Below are 9,392 nucleotides of genomic sequence, written 5' to 3' on the forward strand. Positions count from 1 at the left end.
CATAAACTACACATTAGGCAGCAGAAGCATCCAAATTCATCAAAATATCAGCTTGTGCCACTGAACCGAAGTAGCATTCCCAAGACTATAATTTGCAGATATTATTTTTTCTCATCAATTGTATATTTTCTGCTATTGTTGATCCTGCAGTCCCAATAAATCCCACTGAAGCACAACTACATACAATTTCCTCAATGTATAATAGAATATCTTTTAACAATGCCTGACCACAAACTTTACTCTTGTTCACCATGCTAATATTCCTTGGAAGAAAGCCAGACTTCAAGCAATGTTCTGCTGCCACAACTCTCTTTGCAGCCTGCACCACCCGCTCATCGCTTTCAGTCAAGGTATACAGCTTGAAGGATTTGATATCATTTCCTATATCTTCCGGGTAAGTTCCGGTCCAGTTTCCGTTGGGAAGATCTGTCATCATAAAAATATGAATCAAGCCATTATCATTGTCCGTAAAGACTGCAACTTCTCTGCGAGTGCAGAGAAGGTAGCCTTCCAATGGTTCCTAAACTGTCCATCTAGTAATCTTAATTGTGCGCATAGAAACGGTTCCTTAATCAGGTTTTGAGCTATTTCTTTTCCAGCAGCTATTAGCTCAGGAGTAAATGGAAGGAACTTTACATCCTTAAGCAGGGACTGTATTCGAGAATCTCCAGGTGCTTGGTGAATATCAATGTAAAGCTCTGAATTTTTGTACGGTGATGTGAAAAGGCTCCCAAAAGCGAGAACCTTGGCCATCTCAGCTTTAGAGCCAGGACCAAAGGCCTTGTACAAATCTCTGCGCCTCCTGACATAAGAAATTTTCTTTCGTTTCTGTAACTGGTTGTCATGCTGGAACGAATCCAAGGTTCCATCATTACCTCGTTGGTAAGTCCAGACTGTGGTCCTACAATCTTCCTCCACAGCATGAAAACACTGGTTCATATTACTATGCACACCAGACAACAGAGACCTACAGTAATTGAAGTTGTTTGATATAGAACCTATACTAGACATAGCATAGCATAGATCCCCATAGAAAGTTCCATCCATGTTTAAGCCACACCAAAGTGAAGCAAAGATCCAAAAATCAATTATTTTAAGGGTCATGGGTGACTGGTCCTGGGTGACACTGAAGACAAGTCTACTATATCAGCCATTGAGATGTACCTGCAAGGGCTCAAAAAAATATTAAGTACTTGAATTCAGGATTCAACAAATTATTTTAATTTAAGGTAAATGAATGATATATATATATATATAGATAGATAGATAGATAGATACACACATATGTCACTAGTATTTTGGTATATTTTACATTTTACAATAAAAAATATAAACAAATGACAGAAACAAAAAGACATTTAGTCCAAAATATAAGACAACGTACTGTTGTATTATGTCAAAAAAAAAATTTAAATGTCATGTTGCCAGTTTTTGAATGGTACTTTCATCAATAATCCCCAAAAAAATATTTTTGACCTCATTTTTTACAATACGATTAAAATAACAATTTGATTGACGCTCCCAAACAACACTTGGCTGCGATTCCCCTGATAAGTTCGAATGAAACAATGAGAAGTCATGTATTCACATCAATCTATAGCTAGTCTTCTGCAGAAACTAGGAGATGTAACAAATCAGCCCGTTATTATCAAACTATAAGACAAGGCGATTTCAATTGAATTTTCGAGAGAATGCGCAATATTTTTTTCTTTTCATTTGGATACATACTCTGAGGGATTCAGCCTGTTCTAATTGAGCAATACAGCAAAAGAAAATAAAAAATTCATTAATTTTCCCAAACCACCATTACCATTACCAAATCTTTACTTTCCACCATTAAAACAAATGACAAACAAATAAAAGAAAATTATAAAAAAAAACAAACAAACAAAAGGTTAGATCATTCTTCAGATAATGTTGATGATGAACTATTGATATTAGAAATAGAAGAGATCTCCGGCATCTCAGCGAATACGTCACAAGCATTAAGACAATTCTAGCTCACTACCGTGAGAAAAAGAAAAAAGAAAGTTCCATCAGAGGCTGAACCATGTAGTTAGCAGGTAGTTGTTACAATCATCACTCTGAAGAAGCTTTTAAATGTGTTTATACCTAAGATTCTTCACAACCAAACTAATTGGCTTCAAAATTTTTTAATCAGCTATAATATATTGTAGCCCGGCATAAGATTTTGGATGGTATGTCTACAACATAATTTATTATGTTGTTCATGTTACCTTATTGAAAATGAACCTAGAATTTTGCACAAAATATAACTTCTTCTAAGTTTTCGGAGGAACAATCTCATGGTCTTGACATAATTTTTGCATAATATTTGGGTATCATAATTCAATTCTTTGATGGGTATGCATCAATTTTGATCCTTTTTTTTTCCATTTTTATCAAAGAGACATTGAAGCTTGATGAAATTAAGTGAACAAAAAGGCAAACTCTTCTATTATTTAGGGTTCACTGGAGATCTTCTATTATTTAGTGATTAGGGCATCTTTAGAAGTCAAAATAATCAACATTCAACTAATGCTCATGAGATTTGTTGCATAAGTAGCCTTAACAACTAGATTTAACAAAAGTTATGCTGTCGGTGCCACTTTGAAGATCAAAAACTCAAAAACTGGAAAGTAATTAATCTTTAATTAAAATCAAAAGCTCTAACTATAAAATTTATAGGCCATAAACTTTTAATAGTGTCGCCAAGGAAAATTTCATATGTTATGCATATAGTACACCCATCAACATTGCCCCAAGTGGTGAGTGTCAAAAAATTTCATGACCAACTTCTAAAAGCTAAGAGAATGAGCATTTTCCCTAACATTTTGCTGTTGCTCATGGGATTGGTCGTATACAAGTAGAGTTAACAACTAAAATAATAAAAATTACACCTTAACCAAGGTTTAAAAAGGCAAAATCAGGATTAATGCATTTTTTCTTAATGAGGTCAAGGGTAAGCCTTGAAACGGATTGAGGCTTAAGCCTCATAATTGAGATTAGAAACTCATAAACTTAAAAATAATTAATAAATATGATATAACTATTAAAATAACGATTTAGTTTATTATCATAAAAACATAAAACACAAATCTCAATCTTAAGTGTTAATATATAAAGACAAACTGAAATAAGATTCAAGATAAGTAATTCACATGAAATTATATTATGAGGAATAATATCTACAATAGCCTCCTCATCTTCATCCGATATCATAAACGAAAATTCGAATTGTTAATATATTAAAATTCTGATGTTACCCACAAACAATTTTGGATCCAACATAGTTGATGAGAGATTGAGCAGAAAAGTCATTCTTTCGCTTTGTTAGTTTTGAAGGAATTGGCAATAAATTGAAGAATGAACCAATCTGGCTTAAGATAACCGGACAAATCTTAATATTACTTACACTTGAATTTTAATTCAGCTTTTTTATGGGTTAAAACAGAGAATTAAAAAGAGAAAAGTGCACATGTTCTAAACTGTCTGGGTAAAATCAACTTCCAATGAACTTTAACCAAAACAAACAATCGAACATGCAATAAGGAGGTAAATTAAATTTCATTTCTGCTTAATTCCTCCAAATTAAACAAAATCTTTAAGATATGCGCTTAAGATCAGCATATCACTGACCTCCGGTGTCGGATGAGGTCCATGACGTGATCCCACACGGAAGCACGGAGATCCGAAGCTCTGGTAACTCTGAACTTAGGGCAGCTTCCAAGCGCGACGGCATGGTGGTCCAGAACAGGGGGGATGATTAGGGTTCTGTTGAGTATAGCTGCGAAAACGATGGCATTCTTTAGCTCTGATAGCTGATTGCTGAAGCCGCTGTGTGGTGCGTACCAGATGAAGCGCTCGCCGGCGAGTAGTTCTACACCGGCGAGAGTTTGAGGCCCACATTGGATTGTTGTGGGTTGGGAAAGAGAAAGAGTTTTCGGGAGGAGCAAGGATTGGAGTAAGGAGGGGAAGGAGGGGAAGAAAAGGAAGAAGAGGAGCAATGTGAGGGATAGAGAGAGGAAGACGAAGTAGGGTTTACCCTGTACGCTTCTCTTCCTCCATCGGCTTCGGTTTAACGGCCACGCCATATCGGCCTCCCCGCCTCGATCTGCTTATTTCCAGTTTTTCTCGTCACAAATATAAAATAGGGTTTTTGAGTGGCTACCTCCTAAAACATTATAGAGTACATATTAAACACTCAACTTGCTCGGCCCATCTCTCCCAAATAAAAATCATAAAAATTCACAAAGCATTTAAACTTACATGAAAACTGTGTTGAATAAATTTGAAAATTAAAATAATGAAAACATCACAGCTTGAATAAAGATTGCTAATTTAGACTTCCTACACTCACCTTGCACACACATTAGATGACATGTTAGATCATTAACTTTAGTTTTAAGTTAGGCCATTTGTGATGTTTGATTACGCTTGTTTGGTTCGGTTTGTTGTGATTATTACAATTGCTTGCTAGTCTTAAGGGCCCGTTTGGGGCAGCTTATAAGTGCGTGAGACATTTTTTAAAACGCCGCGGTACCGTTTGTTTCGCACTTTTCGCCCGCTTATGTGAAAAACGCGGTTGGATTTTTACACTAAACGCAAGCCGTGAGTCGAACCCCGCAGTCGACCCACGGGACGCGTTTCAGGATAAGTTGTGTATCCTGAAACACACAAACTGCCCAAAACGCAACATAAATGTTAGGGTGCATTGTGCAGCGGGCCAGATGTTAGGACGACTATATAGTTATTTATGAGTTGCAGGATAATTTGTTTATCCTGAAACGCATAAGCTACCCCAAACGCAACATAAATGTTAGAGCGCATTGTGCAGCGGGCCAGATGTTAGGACGACTATATAGTTATTTACGATAATTTTTTTTGCAGGAGATTGTGCTTAGTACGGTAGTTGTTAAATAATGAATACTAAATTGATATGCTTTTATGCAGACACTTAAAATAAAAAGCCCCCAAGCACAGTCTATAGGTTATGAGACTTGGAGCTGCAGGACGACACTTGTTACAAATAGGCCATTGTGTTTGCTTATGTTTTATTTGTTCTTCGTGAAAACTAACATTTTTGTGCAGTGCGACACTAGTTCAAAATGTTAGGACAACTATATAGTTATTTTTGACATTTGTTTCTGCAAGAGATCGTGCTTAGTAGGGTAGTTGCTAAACAATAAATACTAAATTGTAATGTTTTTATGCAGGCACTTAAAATAAAGTCTCTAAGCACAATCTATAGGACACGGGGCCTGGTGCTTCAGTGTGACACTAGTTCCAAATAGACTGTTGTGTTTGCTTATGTTTTATTTGTTTTTCGTGAATACTGACATTTTCTTGTAGGGTGCCATACTAAGTGTATGGTTGCACTTCTTGTTGAGTTCGTATATAGTTTGTCCTTGTTTGTTGGTTTTGACTGTCTAGACCATCTGAAGTGGGACCCGCAAGATGACAAATGTGGATGAACCTCATCTCAAACAAAAAATGATGATTAACCTCAACTCAAATAAAAGATGAGATTGAACCTAACTCAAATAGAAGATGAGCATGAACCCAATCTCATACAAAAGATGACGATGAACCTCAACTCAAATAAAAGATGAGATTGAACCTCAACTCAAATAGAAGATGAGATTGAACCTCAAAGTACCATAACATGAATTGAACTCCTCGAGAATGCCTAGTTGACCAACGAGCCAACCTCAGGTTTAAGAGTGGTCATCCAACCTTTTTTTTTTTTTGTGGTGTACGGTAAAATTCATTTGTACCTACTTTATTGAGTTATTTGATTTGTGAGATTGTCATGGTTGTTTTATATATGATTATTTTTGTTTGTGCTTGCTTAGAATTTGCCTCTTTTCCTATGTTTGTTGGTGACGTGTTTGCTTTTAGCCTAATTGATTTTGATTGGCTGTTAAGGACTAATTTTTAAACCCCATTTAAAATAACTTAAATCTAACTTTTTAAAATCAAACTCATAACCGAACTAAAATAAAATAATACATTGTATTGATACGTTAAAAATATCATTGCTTATAAACAACAAAATGAAATAAAGTGAAAGTGACTAGTAGCCCCTTGATTTAGGATTAGACATAAAAAGATCACCCTTAGGCATATGCATATATATAAAATATTTTTTTTCTTTAGGACCTTACTCAATGCACGGAAAGGGGTGATTTGACCTGGTAGGATTACCATCTTAGTGTCTACATTTTCATGCTCGAATTGGACTTAAATTAATCTTCCGTGCATGCATCATCAAGGATTGCATACCTATACACAAGTCGCTTATCACTTCACACTAAAATATGAATCAAATGAAAAAAATATTTAGTTTAAATAGGATAAAATTTTAATTTAATGTTGCAAATAGAATTGATTTGCAATAGAATTGATTTGCATTAATTGTAGGAATTTGTGCATGCATTTCATACTTGAGCATCTTTATTCTCATAATCAAGTTGTAACACATACTTTCTCTCTCTAATAAATAATAGCCCATCCTATCCTGCATTTCATAATATTAAACATACTTGATGTTGAGATCTTAGGTAGGTTTAGCTGGCAATCATATCTAGGCAAGGTTGTAAGTCCAGTAAAGTTGAGCTTGTCCGGTATTTTGTGGGATCATGTCACAAGTCCTTGTGTGTTACATTTCTTATTAGACTAGGTCTAATATTTTACTCGTTCAGTGAACCTCAACCTTAGTCTAAGGATTTCGATGTTGTTTATTTTGCTACAATTTAAGTCTTCGCTTTCTAGGTTTTTTTTTATGATCAAATACCATTAGGATATAAGTCTTAAATTTTCTAAAAAAAATTTCAACTCAAATAATAAATTCTTCAATTTAAAAATCGATGAATTCTAATAATATGATAATTAAAGTGTCACTGAGTTTCTCAATATATATACATTTCCTATTTTTTTTCTCATTTAGGTTTCAATAATAATTGTTCCATTTTGATCTTTCCAATTTGAAGAATCTAAATAAGCAATCGTGAAAATTAAACTTAAAAATTCTTGAAGACATAACTTCAGTCTTGATCGAAAGTTTTCTTAAGAGATTCTATCTCCTAAGTTATAATTAACTATATGGACTTGCTTTTATAAAAAGTTTGTAACCCACATTAATCTAAATCGTATCCAGTCTTTGGGCAAGGTAGGAGAACTATTTATTGATTTAAATATAAAGCCATCAAATATTGAATATAATTTTTATTCAATTAATCAAATTCATCATAAAATGGTATTTCTATCTTTCAACAAATATATTATTTTTGATATTATCTTTGATTATTCTAATGAGATAAATATTCAAAATATGTGTGGTGGACACAAAATAAACCAACTATTGGCATCCATTTGATGAGATGTATACGGGACATCCTCGCTGAGTGCGCGACACTATAATTAGGGTCTACACCATCGTAATTGTGCTATGAGTCGATCGTGGCCAAGCCGACATTGCTTCCAGTATCCTCCAGCTTGACGGTCGTCAGGGATGTATCCAGCTAATACAGACATTCCGGTGACGCAGATTGTCGACAAGAGTACCCTGTACCGTCTTCAGATCTTAAGCAGAAGGTCCAGCTAGACGAAATTCATGAGGAAGTTGTTATACTCTGTGGCAATTATACATTTCATCTCCTTGAGGTCTTCTAAAATGCATTTTTGGCACCTACTGAGGATCAAGTATCACAACTTGCTTATATTCGATCTTCTGGAGGTTCTACGAGGCCTGGAACCCTCCTGACAAGCTTTTCTCGAAGCTCAAATTTTTTGTGGGTCTGGTGTGACCACACCTAATTTGGGTGTGGCCACGCCTAACCAGTGGCATGACCATGCCTAAACCAAGTGTGGCTAAGCCAAACCTTCCTCAAAAGCTCAAAAATCTTTATAAGTGGTGTGACCACACACGCATAATTATGCCGGTCCTCGGGCCGGGCCACACCAAGCCCTCGTTCGCGACACTGTGAACAGTGGTGTGACCACACCGAGTTCAGCGTGGCCACACCACCTAAGCCCCTCTCTCTAAAATGGACCTTCGGTCTCTTGATTCCCGCTGGCTAGGAGGCCGGGGCCGCTGGTCCTTACCCTATTGCTTAGTTTTCCACCTAAAAACAGCATGTGAGATATTTTGGGTACATGCTAAATTGGGAAAGCGGCCTTGGAACCTTGGATCTTCTTCCTATAGTTGAATAACTCATGGCAAAGAGCTCATTTGAGCTAACTAACCACAAATTAGAGGAGTAGAGGATCTTGGGAGCAAGAGAGCTTTCAAGGGGCTTTCTTGAGAATATTTTCATCATCCTCAAGGAGAAGGTGAGAAAGAACATTTTCCTCCATCTTCTTATTCTCCTTTTTTCATTTCACGACCTTCTTCTTCGGCTTCATCGATTCTCCAGTGACTCTCCGGTAAGGAGAGCTTCTTCTTAACTTTCAAGGAGGATTCATTACCATTCATATTTATCTCATATTCAATGCTTGAATATGAAATTAATTGAATATGACATTAATTGAATATGACATAAATTGAACATGAAATAAGACGTAAAAAATAATAGTAATGCTTTTTTGAAGTACCAAATAATATGATATATGTCATATAAGTAATTGAATCGATGAACATTGAACATTTCCTTCTTCCGATTTAATTTTAGATCCGATTTTAACAAACTTGCTTTTTTTGGTTCAATAAAAAAAATATTAGCACCTCATCTAAATTATTTTATGCTGGTGCACTTGATCTCTAAATACTATTAAAAAACATAAATTTTTACTATTCATTAATGTGGGCTTTAAAATAAGCCACTTTTCTAATTATTCTAATCAAAGAACAAATAGACCTTAAATGCACATTGATTTAAATATTTAAAATTTAAATTATATGACATCAAGTTGAGCATGCTATCCGGGTGCACGTATTTATTTGATAGAAATTATTAAGAGCCTAACCATACAGGATAATGATAAAATTTTGAAAATAAATAAATCGATATATATATATATATAAGGATGAAATAAGAAATAGTCAATAATTAAAAAAATGGCGCCAATAATATCAAGAATAGAATAATTGAGAGACCTCACTATTTTTTAATATATAAAATAACTGATCGAAATTACAACTATGGGGAATTATAGAATTAATGCTACAGAATTAGGGGAAAAAATGAATCCACGCGTTCGCATTCCGTGGCTTGTTGTAGAGCAGTCCCTCTGAAGTCGTAAATTCCCTCATGTTCATGGGTTTAAATCCCTTGGTGGCGCAATGTCGTCTTAAGCCACACACCAGGTCACCCCCAGAGCTGGCAGGTGTTGAGCCCATTAAGGTGAGTTGGGGACCTCACACCCCGGCCCATTCTTTGAATATATATATA

At 35.4% G+C, this 9,392-nt stretch overlaps 1 pseudogene; it reads right to left on the reverse strand.

Moving 5' to 3' along the window:
• LOC110023918 lies at positions 1-4,153 on the reverse strand (annotated as a pseudogene).
• Between the last annotated feature and the right edge of the window lie 5,239 nt (positions 4,154-9,392).

This window comes from Phalaenopsis equestris, unplaced genomic scaffold (assembly GCF_001263595.1).
Source record: "Phalaenopsis equestris unplaced genomic scaffold, ASM126359v1 Scaffold000235, whole genome shotgun sequence".
In the NCBI taxonomy this organism is placed as follows: domain Eukaryota; kingdom Viridiplantae; phylum Streptophyta; class Magnoliopsida; order Asparagales; family Orchidaceae; genus Phalaenopsis; species Phalaenopsis equestris.